This window comes from Lontra canadensis, unplaced genomic scaffold, assembly GCF_010015895.1.
Source record: "Lontra canadensis isolate GAN:19392208 unplaced genomic scaffold, GSC_riverotter_1.0 scaffold6, whole genome shotgun sequence".
Taxonomy (NCBI): Eukaryota; Metazoa; Chordata; class Mammalia; order Carnivora; family Mustelidae; genus Lontra; species Lontra canadensis.
The window spans coordinates 35,176,967-35,196,527 of NW_022631000.1; the positions used below are offsets into that span (position 1 = coordinate 35,176,967).

The 19,561-nt window shown below is 37.5% G+C and overlaps 1 long non-coding RNA gene across 2 annotated transcripts in view; it reads right to left on the reverse strand.

Annotated features, from left to right (window-relative positions):
- Positions 1-4,945: 4,945 nt before the first annotated feature.
- The window catches only part of LOC116864721, a 50,110-nt gene continuing 35,494 nt past the window's right edge, over positions 4,946-19,561 (reverse strand). For both annotated transcript variants that reach the window (XR_004382082.1, XR_004382081.1), the window contains 2 exons: positions 9,365-9,440; positions 4,946-4,976 (listed from right to left, as the gene is read on the reverse strand). This is a non-coding gene — a long non-coding RNA (uncharacterized LOC116864721). The remainder of the gene's footprint in view (positions 4,977-9,364; positions 9,441-19,561) is intronic.

The window sequence follows — 19,561 nt, forward strand, 5'->3', positions numbered from 1 at the left end:
AAGTGCACCTGACAGCTAACATTTAATTAGCTCTTGTGGTGCCAACTGTCTGTTGGAAAGGGGAAAGACTGTTAGCTCTAACAGATTCATGGGAGACCAAAGCAAGCCTCCCCTGTCCCGGCCTAGATGGGCATTTCTAAGGTTCATACATTAATCTCCAAGAGTCTTGGAACACATAACCTCAAAGGAGGTCATCAAGCAGACTTGAACAAGAATGGAGAGCCAAAGATGGGGTCAGTATTGTCAACACTCCTGCACATATCAACTAATCCTAATTAAGGAAACATCTCCCTTTTTATAAGGAGAGGAAACAAGTCTTTTGAAAAATTCCAGGGATCCTCTGGAAATTAGTCTTTTTGACCTAAATGTAACTTTGATATTTAGAATTTGATTTTAGGGAGTTTGTAAAAAAAAACAAACAAAAAAAACAAAACAAAACAAAAAAACAACTCAGAAGGTTTTGGATCCCTGACCAAATAGGACCACAGATCATTATGAAACAGTAGTTAATTGTCTACTTGAGCAAAGTGTAAATAAAAAATGTCAAAGGCAAAACAAAGGGTCACATGGTTGTAAGCAAAACTTAGCTCTCTTAATAATCCAGAAGACTCTGTTTATGTGAGTAAGCAAAGACCTGTTGATAAAAATAACATGAAGTATAGGAAATTATTTTGATAAAGCACAGAACCTTTGCTTTCCATGTAGATTATTTTAAAAGGTAAAGAAAATCATTCACAATATCTTTTCAACAACAGACCAATAGTCCAAGAAAACTTTGTCCTTTTAACACATTAGAGGTAAGTGTTATTACATTTTTGGTCCTAAGGCTTAATTTTAAAACCCTTTTAAGAACAATTCAATATTTTGCCAACTTGGCCATATATAAAATTTCTTTCTCGAGATTCCTTTTCCATAAGCCTTCAACAATTTTCTGTATCTATTTAGGTTTCATCCTGTATTTTTCTTATTCTGGAATAATCATTTTACTTGAGGACAAAATCTGCCCCCCCAACACCCAATGTCTTTTATATCTTTTCTTATCAAAACAAAACAAACCCACACTCTATTTTCCTTACTTATTTTTCATATAGTCATTTTCTTTCATTCTTACAGAATTTTTGTGGGGAAAAAACCCTTTTGCTGACAATTTTATCTTTATTAGTTTAAATGTTATTTTCTCAATTTCAAAAACTTCTAAAGCTTTTCTAAAAAATGTAAGGCAGTTGTCACAAAATAATTTCAGATTCACTCTTAGAAGATAGTGCAATTGCTTAAGCAGTACATTTAATGAATATAAACTCCTCTACAATATCGCTAAACCAAACCAGACTTTTTTGGACGTGACAGTACAAGGTTTACTCAGGTCTATGGGCCCCTCCTGACCTATCTCTGCTACACTGGGGCAGACAGAATAGGCAGGGGCAACAGTATCCCCTCATTATTGAAGAAGAGGGTTACGCTAAGTAGGGAGAATAAAGATTTGAAAAACAACTTCTAAACTGAAGGCAGAATTATCAATACCTGGGAAGCCCCCACCAGAATTAACAGCTTTGTAAGTAGTTATAAGAAATGGAGGACGTTCTTTCAAATAGTTTGCTGCCTGGCAATGAAGCGTGAGCCTACCGAACAGTGATCACAGCTTGATCTTAAGGAGTTCTCACTGTGTGTGTACAAAACAGAAAAAGTGGTTGTTCTTCCACTGGCCTTTTCAGTTGGCTGCACAGACCTTTTTGGTGCACAATTTACTGTGATATAAGAGCAGTGGCTGTCAAACATGCTGGGTCATTCTACAGTAAGAAGGTATTTTATGGGCCAGAACATACCTCTCCATTTAACCATATAAGCAGTTGAAATAAAACTTTACTAGAAATGGGAAAGACATGTCAGTTTATTATATGCCATGCATTACTCTTATGCATTTTATGAAATTGTTTCATTTATATATAATCTGTAATAAATCCATTTATAAGTTATAGATGAAATTGAAGATCTGTATTATCCACTTATATAGATAAAGATAATACATATATTTTCTATTTAAATGTTAATCACAATTCATCTGTGGTCTGTGACCATAGTTTGGGGAAAAAAATAGTAAATCCTCCCATAGTAGGAGCTTCCATGGGAATTTCAGTATTTCTCATCTTCCAAAGAATGGCCTACGTAATTGCCTCCATCCTTTGAGCATTAATGCACACAGTTTGCGCAGAATTAATTTACACTTATCACTCGAAGTGTTCTGGAATTTTTGGGGGGTTTCATACCGTATTCTTAGCTCTTCTTCCATTAAAAAAAAAATTTGTAATCTTTGCAGTGAAAACTAGGATACAGGCAATTGTAAACTATCTATATTAACATCCTGTAGTAAATAGTTTAACAAACTTACAAATACATTTGAAATTATTTTTCAATGTGGCATAAAACATGTTTATTAGTAGAGCCAAATATTTTCTATTTCTCTGTAAAAACCTAAAAGTCAAAGTAGATAAACTTCTGTTTAGCATTTAATGTTTATCTTATTTGGAAATGATTTTGATATTTAACTAATACCCATTTTTCAATTTAATTTAATATAAATTTTGATCTTATTTATATTTGTAAATATAAATAAATAAATATTATTTGCTTTGAACACTTCTTTTTTTTTTTTTTTTTTAAAGACTTTATTTATTTGAGAGAGAGCAGAAGGTCAGAGGGAGAAGCAGGCTCCCCACAAAGCTGGGAGCTGGATGTGGGACTTGATCCGGGGACTCCGGGACCATGACTGGAGCCAAAAGCAGTGGCCTAAACAACTGAGCCATCCAGGTACCCATTAACACTTATTCTTGCATTAGACCTTAAACAGCTAACCATCATCGCTTCTCAGCCTTTTGGCTAAGATCAAATGTAAACAGCTAGCCATAATCATAGGTTATTTCTCTCGTTGATAAGATGAGATGAGCTATTTGATTGGTAAACCCACATAGAACATTGTATTTTATGCTATGACTCTGAAGATCTGCCTTATCATTAAACCAAAAAACTTAAACTAGCATTTAGTTCATCTCATATCGTATGAACTTGAAAAATATGTTTCCAAATTTCTGAGAGCTTATTTGACTTCTATAAATGCTTAATTTTCCATAAGCCAATTAAATAGAGCTCTTTTCAAATTCTTTTTAACAATACCTTCTGGAGGTAGAAAGATATCACATATCTATAACACATGTAACATAGACATACATTCCACTTAGATATACAGAGATTTTATAGCATTTGTTTAGAAATTTTAGCCACACTTCACGGAAAAAACTCACGAGAAAATATAGTTGCCCTTGAACAATGCAGGTTGGAACTACAAGTTCACATATATGCATTTTTTCTTTTTATTGATAAATACAGTACAGCACTGCAAATGTATTTTTTTTTTAAGGAATTGACATTTTTTAGTTTTTTTTTTTTGTAAGAATACAATATTTAGTACATATAACATACAAAATATGTGTCAACTACTTAGCGTTACCCTTAAGGTCAACAGTAGGTATTATGTTTTGGGGAAGTCAAAGTTTATATCTGGATTTTTGACTGCATGGCAGGGGGTGGCATCCCTAACCCCTGCCCTGTTCAAGGCTCAACTGTAATGGGATCCAAACTGCGTAGATGTTTACTAAAGACCATTTTTATTTGCCTGCTCTAAGGATCCTTTCAGAATTGTTTTTCAAGTCCTTTTGTCTTTAGAAGATTCTGCATATCAATCAACAAATGCATGCCTTCATCTCCCAGAGATTTGTAATCCTCTCTTTTAAGGGTGCCCCTTAAGGTGGACTTATCTAAAACAACATTTTGCCAGAATGGCCATTAGAATTCAAATTATACAAAAGCTCACCTATGTTTCTTTTCTTTTCTCTTTTTTTTTCTTAATATTTATTTATTTATTTGAGAGAGTGTGTACCCATGAGTGGGGGAGTGGCAGAGGGAGAGGGAGAAAAGCAGACTCTCCCTTGAGCTCTGAGCTTGGCGGGGCTGGATCTCAGGACTCAAGATCTGAGATTATGACCTGAGCCCAAATCAAGAGTCTGATGCTTAACCAACTGAGCTACCCAGGTACCCTTCGCCTGTTTTTCAAGAAACACACAAGGTGTTGGTTCAAAAGGACCAGGTAGAGCCTATCTTGCCTTTGGATTCCTTAAGATGTCCTTACGGGGCCCTGTTTTCCAACAGCTATTCTAAAATACCAGGAATCGTGTGTTTTCCAACCTTTTGAACAGGATGGGTGACTTACCAGGAAGCTTCAAAGACCAAAAACAAAAGGAGTACTCACTGGGAAGGGTGATGCCTTCATAAAAACAAAAAGAGATCCTAAATAAGCCCAGAGAGCTCACAATAAAAAGTGGATTTCATTTAAAAAAAAAAAAAAGTGGATTTCAATATCCAGGAAAGATACACCCTCAAACTCCAGGGTCAGCAAGAAAGCAATTAGCTCAATGGGTTTTGTGGATATTGGCACCTGTTTGTCACCAACCTCTGAGTTGTGGGGGGTCTTCTCGGAGACCTCTTCTTTGACACCATTTAATGTCAACCTTAAAATAGCCAGTTGTTTTACCAGCAAAATGAGTTTCTCCAAGAATAGCAGAGGAATTGCAGTTTGGGACAAACAAACCATGGCAAACCAATGGTGAGTACAAAGAGTCAGAAGGAAGGTCAGCTTTTATTAAGTTTTAGGAGAAATGTGGGGAGGGTTGTTGTGAACAAAAGTTCATTGAAGAAGAATAAGAACTTGAGGTGACAATTTCTCACTGGCTGTAAGCAATGGTTCTTGTTGCTGGGGCTGAATGGGATCTTCTTTTTCTTAAAAGCAGGTGATAAAATTCCTGTGAAGATGTCTTACATTGTTAAGGTAAGAATACTCTTCCTTCTGCTGGTTATGTGGGCTGCAAGGAGTGGTAAGAGCATGAGTGCTCCCCTTTCCAGGGCTTGCTGGCTTCCTTCCTTCCTTCCTTCCTTCCTTCAGAGAAAGGGAGAGAGAGTGAGTGCATAAGTGAGAGAACATATAGGAGGAGCAGGTAAGGACAGGGGGAGAATGAGAAACAGACTCTCTGCTGAGCAGGGAGCCTGATGTAGGACTCGATCCCAGGACTCTGGGATCACAACCTGGGCCAAAGACAGATGGTTAACAGCCTGATCCATCCAGGTACTCCCTGACTCCATTTTAAATGAAGTTTCCTTTATTCATTTTCACAGGGAAAAGGTATATGAGGACCCACAAGCCCTAGCCTACCCAATGGGCAATAACCCCTTTGAAGGCAGACATAGGTGACTGGACAGCCTTGGCAAGGCAGGGCTGGGAGGGCTGGCCAGGGTATCCTCTAATAAGAGACTCCTGGGAGACTGGTTTTCTGGGAAAGCTCTGGACCCCACAGGCAGCAAGTCCAAATGGCAAGGGACTGTCTCCGATTTGCAGTTACTGCCCCAGGGTGATGTTTGCGGGTGGTAACTTCCACACTGAACCTATGCAGGTATTTGGGGTCAAGATCCAGCTACCCTGGCCTGCTGGGCCCTGGCTTCTGGAGGCTGGCTGAAGGGCTTCCAACTCCAGGTGCCTTGACAGCACAGGTCAGGGGAGCTGGGAATCTGGAACTTGGCGAGAGTCCGGAGAGGCTGGGTTGTAGGAGTGGGCTACTGGAGGTTCAAGGCATCTGCCTAAATCCAGGTCCTAATGTCCACAAATGCACATGTGGGGTCAAGGCCAGGCTACCACAAACACGCCACCTCAGCATATTGATTATTTTGAGCTAAAGTTCCTTATAAAATACCCAGTGCAAGTATAATACCCAGACTTCACTTTGTCTCCACAAAGCAAAAAAAAGTTCTCCCATGTAAAATGTAACTTCCTTTTACCAGGTGGTAAAGAGACATCAGTATCAGCAGAGATCTGGAATTCAGAGTTAAGAAGTCTGGGTAAACCCCTTGTTACTTTTACCAATTTTACTACCCAAGCTCAAATTCTGTTATATTTGCAGGCTTCAGTTTTAAAGAAATTCTAAGTTTTCTTTGTACTATCAACTCATCACTGATGTGTTATTTCTATGTCTAAGAAAAGTCTCGTAGCTGCCTACCTTGGTTTCCTTGGATCTCAGTGTTAATATCAGGCCTCTCTGTGCACAGAATTAAACTTTTTCTCTTTTTAATCTGTGTCTTGTCAATTTAAATCTTAGATCACCCGGAAGAATCTTCCAGGGTAGAGCATACTTTTCCTCCTCAACAGCTGGCAGAGTTGGCAGGATACACGCTAACTGGCAGGACACTGCTGCAGCTGAGAAATGATGGGGCATCTGACAAAAGCTGGTGGAGGGTAAGACTCCTCACCCACCACATCACCTCCTGGATCTCTGCCTGCACGGGCTAAATTTAGATGAGCAGGAGAAAATATTTATGGACCTAGTTCCTTGGCTTTAAGGACTCTGGTGACGTTGGTAGAGTTCATTTGGCTTGAGAGACCCATTTCCAATGAGAGATGGCCATGGTTTCTCATTGTCCTTGTCTTTTGTGTCATTTGTCATAAAAAGAATTACCACAGAAAATAACACAAGCAGAAGTCCAATCAGCCTGCTGTTTGAATTGGCCTCACATACTGGTGAGTCCACAATTATCATCGTACCTGTGTCTGTTTAGACAAACTTTGTCGTGGGTGCTCTGTGTAAAAGCTGGAGGAGGTTTTCCTTTTCTCTTGTTTTACATCCTAAGAGCTTTGGTTTGTGACTAGTGAGAATATTACCTCTGGTCTCCACCATCCAAAAGATGTAATTACCAGAGTGCATCTTTGTACACTACGTCGTGTAGGGTCTGAGACTCAGTTACAAGCAGTACTCTTTGTCTGGCCATGCCAGCAATCAGGGGAGTGTGTTCTAAGAGGTCCCAGCCCATAAAGGACATTTGTCAACATAACCTCCATTAGTGCTGGAAAAATCTCATTACAGTAGTGTCTGCCCTATGTTGCAGATTAGTGAGTCCATGACTAGAGATGTCTCACATTTTTGTAGGAGACTGAACACACTGTTTTCTCCACATCATCTTTACTGCCTGTGCAATGAAGGCCTTTGCTATGTTAGATGATTTTGGGGAGTAAAATTCTGGGTTACGGGGGATGCATCATTTATTCCCTCTGTAGGGATGTGTCAGTGGTCTGAGCCTGGAAAGTTGCCTGCACATCTTCCCATAAATGTGCTTATTGGTTTGAATTACTGTCGAGATTAATAAGATCCTATTCATTGCCAGATGTTGGATGCTTTATATTGGCTATATTTGGAAGAAAAAAAAATCTGTATAGGAATCTTCCAGTTGTCTTAGTCATATAATGGTTAGCTTTTGGGACTCTGTTGAAGATATGAATAAACAAAAATTAGACTGATGACAAAAATTAATGTTTATATTAATATAAATTCCCCTTCTCAGATTCTGGCCCCATTTGTCTATTTTAATTTCCCTTTCCTAACAAGTTGTACAGAGAGCACTCTGACCTAATCTCTAAGTTCAAAGTATATAGGTTATTCATGTAAATGCTGGAAAGCAAGGAATAAATTTAACAAAAGCAAACATGACTGGCTTTGCTCCTACTTTAAAGGGCTCTGTAATTTTATTTTTATTTTTATTTATTTTTTTTGCTTATGTAGAGCCACATGTAAGTGAAATCATATGGTGTTAGTCTTCCACTGTGAGATTTACTTCACTTAGCAGAAGAGCCTCTTGACCAATCATGTCATCATTAGTGGCAAGATCTTATTCTCTTTTGTGGCAGAGTAATATGCCATTGTAAGTATATACCACATCTTCCTATCCATTCCTCTATCGATGGCTTCTTAAATTGCTTCCATATCTTGGATATTGCAAAAGAAAATGAAGTGGCAATAAACTTAGGAGTGTGTATATCTTCTTGAAGTTGTCTTTTCCATCCCTATGAGTAAATACCCAGAAGTGGATCCCTGGATCCTGGGGTATGTATTTTCTCACTTTGTGCAGAGTCACCATAGTCTTTTCCACTGCCCTTGCACCAATTTACATACCTGCCAGGAGAGAACAGGGGTTCCCTGGTGGATATCATTGCAAACACTTTCTATTTGTTGTATGTTTGATCCTGTCCTGTGTGCTTGGTGTGAGGTGGTATTTCATGGGGTTTCCTAGTGGGTCTTCTTAATGATATCTGATGTTGAACATCTCTTCCTAGGTCTGTTGGCTAGCTGACTCTCTCTCTTGGGGAGAAAAAAAAAAGATCACTAGGTCCAATTATTCACAAAGTATTTGGGGATTTTTTGGTGTTGGGTTGTACTAGCATGTCCTACAGTTTGGATATTAATCTCTTACGGTGTGTATCAGTTGCAAAGCACTTCTGCCGTTCAGCAGGGTTCCTTTCATTTAATTGATGTTTCCCTTTGTTGGGCAAAAGCTTTTCACGCCAGTGTGCTCTGACCTGTTTATGTTTGCTTTGTTTTCTCTTGCTTGGGGAGACCTATCTAGAAAACTGCTTTGGCTATGTACAAGAGATTACTGCCTACCTCTACTTGAGCAAGTTTGATGGTTTCGGGGGTCACCTTGGGGTCTCCTTTCCACTTTGGGTTTGTTCTTGCACATGGTGTAAGAATATTGTCCACTGTCCTTTTGCACGCAGCTGTCCAGTTGCCACATAATGAACATGCTGTCTTTTCCCCCTTGTCTATTCTTGTCAATTTTGTCCTAGACTAATGGACAATATAATGGTGGGTTTATTTCTGGGTTCCCTAGGTGGTTCCATGTATCCATGTGTCCCCTTGTTTGTGCCAGGACCATACTCTTCTGGTTATGTACAGATTTTGAGCATATCAGAAAATCAGGGACGGTGATAGATCCCACTCTGTTCATCTTCCTCAAGATTGCTTTGGTTCTTTGGGGTCTTTGGTGATTTTATACTCATTTTAGAATTACTTATTGTAGTTCTGTGGAAAACATGATTGCTTTTTTCATAGGGATTACATTAAGTCTGTCGATTGCTTTGGGTGGAGCAGACATTTTGACACTATTGATTCTTCCACCATGGGTGTTCTCTCTCTGTTGATTTGTGCTATCTTCAATTTCTTTCATCTGTGTTTTATGGTTTTCAGAGTAGAGTTCTTTCCCTTTCTTGGTTACATTTCTGCCTTTTTTGGTGTTTTTGGTTTTTTGGGTTCTAATGAAATGAGATTGTTTTCTTTCTCTCTTTCTTCTTTATTCTTAGGTAGAAACTCAGTGAATTTGTGGGTATTAATTTTATATTCTGCATTTTTACTGAATTCATTTATCAGTTTAAAGAGTTCTTTGGTAGTCTTTAGATTTTCTGTATTTGATATCATGTCTTTTTAAATATAATTCTACTCACTTTTAATTCCTATGGCTTTTCTTTTTCTTGTTTGATTGCCACTGCCAGAACTTCCAAAAGAACTTCCAGCAATCTGCTGAGAAGAAATAGATCAGTGTGAACATCACTGTCCATTTCTGCTTATTTTAGTTCTTTTCTACTGAGGGCAATATCATGTGTGGTTTTGCATATGTTTCCTTCAGTATGGTGAAGTATGTTTCTTCTAAACTTACTCTGTTTAGAGTTTTTATCACAAACAAGTATTGAATTTTGTTAAATTTTTTTTTTGCATCAGTTGTAGCGATCCTGTGTATTTTATCCTTCCCCTTTTATGTTTTGTATCACACTGAATGCTTTGCAATATTGTACTCTCTTTGCATCCCTTTAATATATCCCCTTTGTTCTTTTCAATGGTTCTTTCAGTGTATTGTCGAGTTTGTTTTGGTGTGGATTTTTCCATCTATGTTCATCAGGGATATTGGTCTGAAGTTTTCTGTTTCTGTATAGAAATAATAGAAATAGAAATAGAAATAGAAATAGAAATAGAAATAGAAATAGAAATAGAAAACTGTGTGTGTGTACGTTTTGTTTTTTGGGGGGTTTTTTGGTCTTTGTAGACAAAATCTTGGTCAATTTTGGTCAAGGTGATTTTGATCTCTAGAGTGATTCCAGAATTTATCCTTTGGCTTCTATGTTATATACTGATTTAAAAGTTAGGCATTGTGCTCTGGGTGGCTCAGTCAGTTAAGTGACTCCCTTCAGCTCAGGTCATGATGCTGGTGTTCCAGTATTGTAGTCCCACATTGGGCTCCTTGCTCAGTGGGGAGTCTGCTTCTCTCTTTGACCCTCCCCCCACCCACGCTCTCTCTCTTCACTCTCTACCAAATAAATAAATAAAATCTGAAATGAAAGTTAGGTACTAAAATTTAGGTATTTTAAAATTGAACTTAATGTTTTGTTTGCTTTATAGTAATTTTATTTAAAAAAAATTTTTTACATCATTAATTTTTGACATAATGGTCAATGATTCATTAGTTGTGTATAACACCCAGTGTTTTTATTCGCATTTGGTTAGCATTAATGTTAAATTAGCTTCAAGTGAGGAACATACTGATGTAACAGCTCTTGACATTACACAGTGTTCACAAGTGCATCTCTCATCTGTTATCACAGAATGCTATTTCAGTACCATTGACAATATTGCCTATGCTATACTTTAGTTTTCATGACTTTTTATATCATAATGAAAGTTTTAACCTCACATTTTCTTCACCCATTTTTCCCTTCTCACTCTCCTCATCTCCGTCCATCACCAGTTTTTTATGTTTACGAATTTCCTTCTGTTTGTTTGCTTTCTTGTTCATTTTTTTGATGTTGAGATTCCATGTATAAGTAAAACCACATGGTATTAGTCTTTGATTTATTTCACTTAACATAACACCCTATAGTTCCATCTGTGTTGCAAACGGGACATTCTCATTCTTTTTTATGGCTGAGTTACATTCCTGTGTGTGTGTATGTGTGTGTATTTATGTATGTGTATGTGTGTGTGTATATATACATGTATATATACACACACACATAAAACATCTTCCTTATCCATTTATTTATGGATGGACACTTACATCATTTCCATATGTTATCTATTGTAAATAATGTGGCAATAAATATAGACATACCTAAATCTTTTGGAATGTGTATTTTTATTTTCTTTGTGTAAATACCTAGGAGTGGAGTTGCTAAAATATGCTATTTCTCTTTTTAATGTTTTGGGGGAGCCACCATACATTTTTCACAGAGTTTTATAATGTACACTCCTATCAAGTGTGCATGAGGCTTCCCTTTTTACATATCCTGGCCAGCACTTGTTATTGCTTCTTGATCCTAGCTAGTGTGACTGGTATGGGATTATACCTGATTCTGGTTTCACTTTGTATTCCCTTAATGATTAATGATGTTGAACATCTTTACATTTGCATATTTTTGTTGGCCAGTTGGATGAATTCTTTGGAATAATGCCTATTCAGGTCTTCAGCCCATTTTTTAATTGACGTGTTTGGTTTTTTGTGTTGAGTTCTATACTTTTTTCACAGATTTTGAATATAAGCTTCTCTGAGAAATCATTTGCAAATATATTTTGCCATTCAGTAGGTTGCCTTTTGGATTGTTGATGGTATCATTTGTTGTGTAAGGGCTTTTTTGTTTTGTTTTGTTTTGTTTTTTTGGAGCATACTCCCAGTAGTGTTTGTTTTTTTCTTATTTCTTCTGCCTAAAGAGGCATATGTAGAAAAATGCAGCTAAGGCTAATGAGCATGGATTACTATCCATGTTTTCTTTTAGGAGTTTAATGACTCCAGGTCTCATATTTAGGCCTTTAATCCATTTTGTGCTTATATTTGTTTACGATATAAAAAATGGTTCCATTTGATTTGTTTGCATATAGTGTCTAGTCTTCCTTGTGCAGTTTATTGAGGAGACTGTCTTTCCCATTGACTATTCATGCCTCCTTTGTTGTAGGTTAATTGATCTTAGAGTTGTGGGTTTATTTAGGCGATTCCTCTCCGGTTCTATTGTTTCATGTGTCTGTGTTCCTGTACTGCACTCTTCTGATGGCTATACATTTGTCATAGAGTTTGAAAACAGTGATTGTTTTACTTCCAGCTTTGTTTTGGCTCTTGAGCATGTTTGGCAATTTCCATACACATTTGTAATTCATTTATTCCAGTTCTTTGAAAAATACTATTATAATTTTAATGGCGATTACATTGAATCCATAGTTTGCTTTTTGTAGTGCGGAATTTTAAAATTATTAGTACTTGTCAACTAGGGGTACGTTATATCTATTTCCATTAGTTGTGCTCTCTTTAATTTCTTTCATCAGTGTTTTATAGTTTTCAAAGTAGAAACCTTTGTGGTTAAGTTCATTTCTAGGTATTTTTTTTTAAGATTTTATTTATTTGACAGAGAGAGATCACAAGTAGAGAGAGAGAGAGAGGAGGAAGCAGGCTCCCTGCCTAGCAGAGAGCCTGATGTGGGACTCGATCCCAGGACCCTGAGATCATGACCTGAGCCAAAGGCAGAGGCTTAACCCACTGAGCCACCCAGGCAGCCCTCTAGGTATTTTTGTCTTTTTGGAGCAGCTGTTAATTTTTGTGTGTGTGCAATTTCTGTCTCCCCTACTTTGTTCTCAGTGTATTTTGAAACACAACAGACTTATGCATATTAATTTTGTATCCTACAACTAACTTTACTTATGCATTTGTTCATTCTCATAGTTTTTTGGTGGAGTCTTTAGTGAGTGTTTGTATATGTATATATAATTGTGTCTCCTGCAACTATGACAGCTTCTTTCTTATAAGGCTGGATTTTTAAAAAATTTATTGTATGATTGCTGTTTGTAAGAGTTCCAGTACTCTACTGAATTAAAGTGATAAGTGTGGATATACTTGTCTTGTTTCCGATTATAGAGAAAAAACTTTCAGCTTTTCTTCATTTGGTATTATGTTTAGTTGTGTGTTTTTCTTATATGGCCTTTATTATGTTATGTTTCTCTATACCCACTATTTTGAGAATTTTTATCTTGAACAAATGTTGAATTTTGTCAAATATTTTTGTGCATTTTGTGAGATGATCATATGGTTTTTATCCTTGCTTTTGTGTTAATGTGTTGTATTAGATTGATTAATTTGGATTATTGAATCTTTTTTCTGTCCTGGTAATAAATGCCATTTGACCATCGGGAATCATTTCTTCAATATGATTTGGAATTCACTTTCGTAATAATAATTATTTGGTAATATATTTGTATCTGTGGTCATTAAAGGCATTAATCTGAGTTCTCTTTTTCTACTGTGTATTTGTCTTGTTTAGGTATTAGGGCAATGCTCACCTTGCAGAATGAATTTAAAACTTTGCTTCCTCTTTTTTTTTAAATTTTTTAATTTTTTTACTAACTTGATGAAAGTATGCATTAACTCTTCTTCAGATGTTGGGAAAATTCACCTGTGAAGTCATCTCTCCTGGACTTTTGCTTCTGGGACATTTTTTGTTTTTGTTTTTTCTCTACTGATTGTATTTCCTTTTTTGTAATTTGCTAAATTTTCTATTTCTTCCCAGTTTAATTTTAGAAGATTTGTGTGTTTCTAGGTATTTATCTATTTCTTCTAAGTTGTCAATATTGCTGGGATTTAATTTTTCATATTTTCTTACAAATCCTTTTTTCTCTGTGTTGTATGATGATGTTTCTCCCTTTCCTTCCCTCCGTCCCTTCCCTCTGTCCTTCCTTCCTTCCTTCCTTCCTTCCTTGTGATTCCTGTTAAAGATTTATCAATTTTATCTTTTCAAACAGCTCCCCTTTTTATCAAACTTTTGTTTTTTTAAGTATCTTTTTGTTTCTGCTCTAGTTTTTATTATTTTCTTTTTTCCACTAATTGGGGACCTTTTGTTTTTCAAGTTCTGTTAGGTGCATGGTTCAATTCTTTTGAAATTTTTCTGTTTCTTGAAGAAGGCTTGTATTGCTATTAACTTTCCCCTTAGAACTACTTTTGAGGATGCCTGGGTGGCTCAGTTGGTTGGGTGTCTGCCTTTGGCTCAGGTCATGATCCCGGGGTCCTGGGATCAAGTCCTGCATTGGGCTCCTTGCTCAGCGTGAAGCCTGCTTCTCCCTCTGTCTGCCGCTCCCCCTGTTTGTGCTCTCTCTCTCTCTCTGACAAAGAAATACATAAAATCTTAAGGAAAAAAATAAAAAAAGAAAAAGCAAGGGTGCCTGGCTGGAAGAGTCAGTCTGTTAAGACTCTGCCTTGAGCTCAGGTCATGATCTCAGGGTCCTGGGATTGAGTCCTGCATTGGAGTCTGCTTCTCCCTCTCCCTCTGCCTGCTGTGCTCCCTGCTTGTACTCTTTTACTCCTTGTGTCAAATAAATAAATACAATCTTTAAAAAATAAAAATGGACATCTGGGTGGCTCAGTGGGTTAAGACTCTGCCTTCAGCTCAGGTCATGATCTCAGGGTCCTGGGATCGAGTCCTGAGTTGGGTTCTCTGCTCAGCAGGGAGCCTGCTTCCTCCTCTCTCTCTTTCTGCCTGCCTCTCTGCCTACTTGTGATCTCTGTCCAAAAAAAAAAAAAAAATTAATTAATTAAAAAATAAATAAATAAAAATAAAAAAATTTTGCTTTGTTGAAAATATTTGTATCATTTTGTTTCCATTTTCATTAGTCTCCATGTAATTTTTAATTTATTCTTTTGATTTCTTCATTGACCCATTTTTTTTTTTTTTGGTATCATGTTTAACCTACATGTGTTAGTATTTTATGTAGTTTTCTTGTAATTCATTTGTAGTCATACTGCTATCATCAAAAAAGATGCTTGATAGGATTTCAGTCTTCTTAAATTTTTGAGGCTTGTTTGTGGCCTAATATGTCATCTATGCTGGGGAATGTATCATGTGCACTTGAAAAAAATGTGTAATCTGTTGTATTTGGATGGAATGTTCTGAATATACCTTTTAACTCTTTGTATTATAATGTATTTTTCTGAGCCACTGTTGGCTTAATTTTCTGTTGGATTTTCTGTCTGGATGATCTATCCTTTGTTGAGTGTTAAAGTCCCTACTGTTATTATATTACTGTCAGTTTCTCCCATTATGTCTTTTAATATTGCTTTAAGTTTTCAGGTGCTTCTATGTTGGCTACATATATATTTATAATTTTTATGTTCTCTTATTTTATTGATCATTTTATCATTATGCAATGCCCTTCTCTGTCTTTTGCTACAGTCTGTTTTCATGTCTATTTTGTCCAATGAAATATTTTGTCCAGTCTAGTATTGTTAGCCTAGATTTTTTCCCTTCCATTTGCATGAAATATTGTTTTTGGTGCCTTCACCTTCAGACTGTATGGGTTTTCAGGTTTGAAGTGATTTCCTTGTAGATAGCATATAGATGGGTCTTGTTTTTTGTTTTTTTTTTTTGTTTTTTTTTTTAATCCATTCAGTTACCTTATTTCTTTTGATTGGAACATTTAGTCCATTTATTTTTAATGTAATTATGGATATGTATGTACTTATTACCATTTTGGTAATTATTTTCTGAATGTTTTGTTGTTCTTTTCTGTTCCTTTTCTTGCTCTCCTTTTTGTGGTTTGAAGGCTTTAGTGTTATGCTTTGATTCCTTTTTATTTTTTTTGTGTATCTATTCTAGGCTTTTGATTTGTAGTTACCATAAATAACATTTCATGTATAAGGCAGTCTATATTAAGTTGATGTTGCTGAAGTTCAAACACAAAAAAAGCACTAAATTTTTACTACCCCTCAACGTTTCATGTAAATGAGGTCATATTTTACATCCTTTTATTTTGTGTACCCCTTGTCTAATTTTAGTACATCTAATTGATTTTACTACTTTGTTTTAACCTCCATACTGGCTTTATACCTAATTAATCTACCACCTTTACTATATGTTTGTTTTCACTAGTTCACTAGTGATTTTTTTTTCTTTCATAATTCTCATTCTTCTATTATGACCCTTTCTTTCCACTTTAAGAATTCCTTTAACGTTTCTTATAAGCCTTATTCAGTGGTGATGAATGCCTTTAACTTTTGTTTGTCTGAGAAACAACTCATCTTTCCTTCAATTCTGAATGATAACCTTGCAGGGATACAGTATTCTTATTTGTAGTTTGTTTTTGTTTTGTTTTCCTTTCAGCACTTTGAATATATTATGCCACTCCTTTCTGGCCTACAAAGGCCAGAAAAGAGGTTATGGGTTTTCAGTTGTATCGCCTGTATGTTAATGTTTGCTTTTCTCTTGCTGTTTTTAAGATTCTCTTGTTGTCATTAATTTTTGACATTTTAATTATGCATCTTGCTGTGGACTTCCTTGGGTTCATCTTGTTTGGGACTTTCTCTGTTTCCTGGGTCTGGATGTCTGTTTCCTTTACCAGATTAGGAACGTTTTCAGTTAAGATTTTCTTTTTCTTTACTTTTCTTTTTTTTCTTTTCTTTTCTTTTCTTTTCTTTTCTTTTCTTTTCTTCTCTTTCTTTCTTTTCTTCTCTTTCTTTCTTTCTTTCTTTCTTAAGATTTTATATATTTATTGGACAGAGACACAGTGAGAGAAGGAACACAAGCAGGGGGAGTGAGAGAGGAAGAAGCAGGCTTCCCGCTGAGCAGGGAGCACCATGCGGGGCTTGATCTCAGGACCCTGGGATGACCTGAGCCAAAGGCAGATGCTTAGGTGACTAAGCCACCCAGGTGTTACAGTTATGATCTCTTCAAATAAAATTTCTGCCCACTTCTCTCTTCTCCTTTTGGGATCTCTATAACATGAGTGCTGTTATGCTTGATGATGTTAACAGAGGTCCCTCAACCTATTCATTTACTATAATTTTTCTTTATGCTGTTCAGCTTAGTTGTTTCCATAACCGTCTTCCGGATTAATGATCCATTCTTCTGCATCTTCTAATCTGTGGTTGATTCTCTCTAGTTAAATTTTATTTCATTTATTCTTTAGCTCTAACTGGTCATTTTAAAATATTTTTTATCTCTTTGAAGTTCTCAGAGCTTATCCACTTTTTTAAAAATTTTATTTATTTTATTTGACAGACAGAGATCACAAGTAGGCAGAGAAGCAGGCGGAGAGAGAGGAGGAAGCAGGCTCCCCGCTGAGCAGAGACCCTGGGATCATGACCTGAGCCAAGGCAGAGGCTTTAGCCCACTGAGCCACCCAGGTGCCCCCATCCACTATTTTCTCAAGTCCAGTGAGTATCTTTATGAACAGGACTTTAATCTATCAGGACTATTGATTATCTCCATTTTGTTTTGCTCTTTTTCTGCAGTATTGTTTTGTTCTTTCTTTGGGAGATCTTTGTTTTCTCCTTTTCTCTGTGTTTGTTCATATGTATTAGGTAGATCAGCTATGTCTCCTGGTCTTGAGAGTCATGAGGACGTGTAGAACAGGTTCTGTGGTACCCTGTAGTGCAGTTCCCCTGGTCACCAGAATCAGGTGTCCCAAGGGTATTCCCTGCATGGACTGCCTGCACCTTTTTGTGTGGCTGTGCTGTGATTGCTGTAGACATGCTAGTGGGTGGGGCTTGGCTGCAGCCCAGCTTGCTGTAATGACCCAATTTCTTTACTCCAGGTGCTGGGGCAGGGTTTGCTCCCTATGCTGATGAGAAGCCCAGCTGCAGTCCCTGTGGGATTGCTGGTGGGTGGGGCTGGTTCTCAGCCTGTCTGTAATTAGCCTCTACAACAGCTGCAGATGCATCAATGAGCAGGGCTTCATCCCTGTATAGCCAACAAAGAGCCCCAGCTGTTGGAACTGCAAGTGTGCTGGTATGCAGGATTATCTCTTCTGCCTCAGGGCAGAATCCCTTTGAAGGGGCCCTCATCCCAGCCAGAGCTACCTGCCAGGTGTGGCCTTTGGAGAGGTGTATTTTCTAGGGCCTCACAGAATGTTTACTGGAGACTATCAGTTGGTTGGTGTATGTTCCCAGACAGTGGGAACTCCATAGGGTAAAGCCCAGTCAGGTGAAACTTGGGGTTCAGTGGTGTTTCAGTCCACAGTGCTGCTGCTGCAAACTCTCCCGGGTGTAGGCACTCTAGTTTATATTCAGAGTCCTCATTAGCTGGTCCCAATGTGTAAATATTCTGACAGCATTTTTCAAAGAAATAAAGGCTGTGTCTTGAGTCTCTATCCATCTAAACTCCCTGCTCTTCCTCTTTATTTCATAAATGTGTTTCAATATTATCCCCATAGGTAGTATGGCATGTAGTCAATATCCAATAGTTCCTATCAGTTTGAGCTGCTGCTTTTGTGGTAGGAGTTGATACACAATCTATATTGTTCATGACTGGGTGTGGTATTTTTATGCCTTCAGAGGACCACATTTTGCCTAAAACTTTTACTGTAGCCTGGGGTCTTTGGACCTTACCTGTGTCAGTTTTCCATTTTCTGAGTGGAAGGGATTCAGTTCACTCTATTTTGGCCCTGGTTATCGCCATAAGTAAGGATGCCCTCAATCTACAGGAGATACTGGGTTTTGTGTGTGTTTTCATCAAAGGTCTGGATGTCTCGTGTTGGAAGGTTGTGGACCATTCCTGGACTGCTAAGATATCCTTGTGGCAGCCCAGCAAACTGATCTCCTCTGCCTTCCCATGGAAATGCAGTCATGGGTTGGCTCTCCTCATCCATTGGGATAGCCAAGAACATGCTACCTAAGTCTCTCACCATGTCATAGGGTCTGGATTCAGTGTGCTTTTGGTTATGATAATGCCTATGTGCCAGAGTGCTCCCTGAGTTTGGGGAGAGTGTTTCAGGCCCCATCACCTACTGTGAAACGATATGGCCTGTCTGGCTTTTTAACAGTCCAGACTGGGTTAGTATGTAGTAGGGACATGAATTTGTTCCCCTCAGAGTTCTGAAGGTTTTCCTGATTTTGAGTATGTTCTGTTACATAAAGTATGATCTGTTACATCAATGCCAGGAATGTTTTCTGTATTGGGAAACTATAAGTCATAGTCACAGTATGGTAGTCTATGTGGTATTTTTATTTACAAAGGGTTTATAGTGATAAGGCCAACATAACCTCTGCAGCACTGCCTCCACGGGCCAGGAGGGTTCAGAGGTGTGTTCTACTGTAGTTACAGGTGTCTCCTCTAGTAATGGGATTAGGTTTTATAAAGGGGTTGGTATTGACAGTAAATGGGTTAATGGGTCTATGCTCTAAAAAACTGGTTGTTTCCATTTCTCTGACACTTGTGGTTTCTGGGGTGTCTATTGGTTTCTATCTTTATAATTTTGTTTAAGTGGGGTGGCCTAAATGGTTTATATGGCCAAACAGGCCTTGGAGACTTAGGTCTACAGAGTCTTCTTTGATTGGGGTCTATTTATGTTAGGTGTAGACCTGTTTTGTTTCTATAAGTGAGTGTTAAAGATAAAGCTTTTATCTTGACTTGGTTCCTCAGCGGTTTTTATCAAGTCAATCAGTTCCCAGTGTTTCTGGCACCTGCAAATACTGTAAACAATGCTTTCTTGCCTGCCAGGGTACGACTTTTAGGATGACTTTCTAAATTTGTTCTTCTGCTTCTGCATGGAGTGGTGAAGGTGTCTGTCTTCTATTATAAATCATAGTCAATAGCCCTATTTCATTATTGTATTAGCTTCCCATGCTGTTTCCCAAAGAAAGGTTTGAAAGAAAAATATATTACATATGGGCCATTGTAATC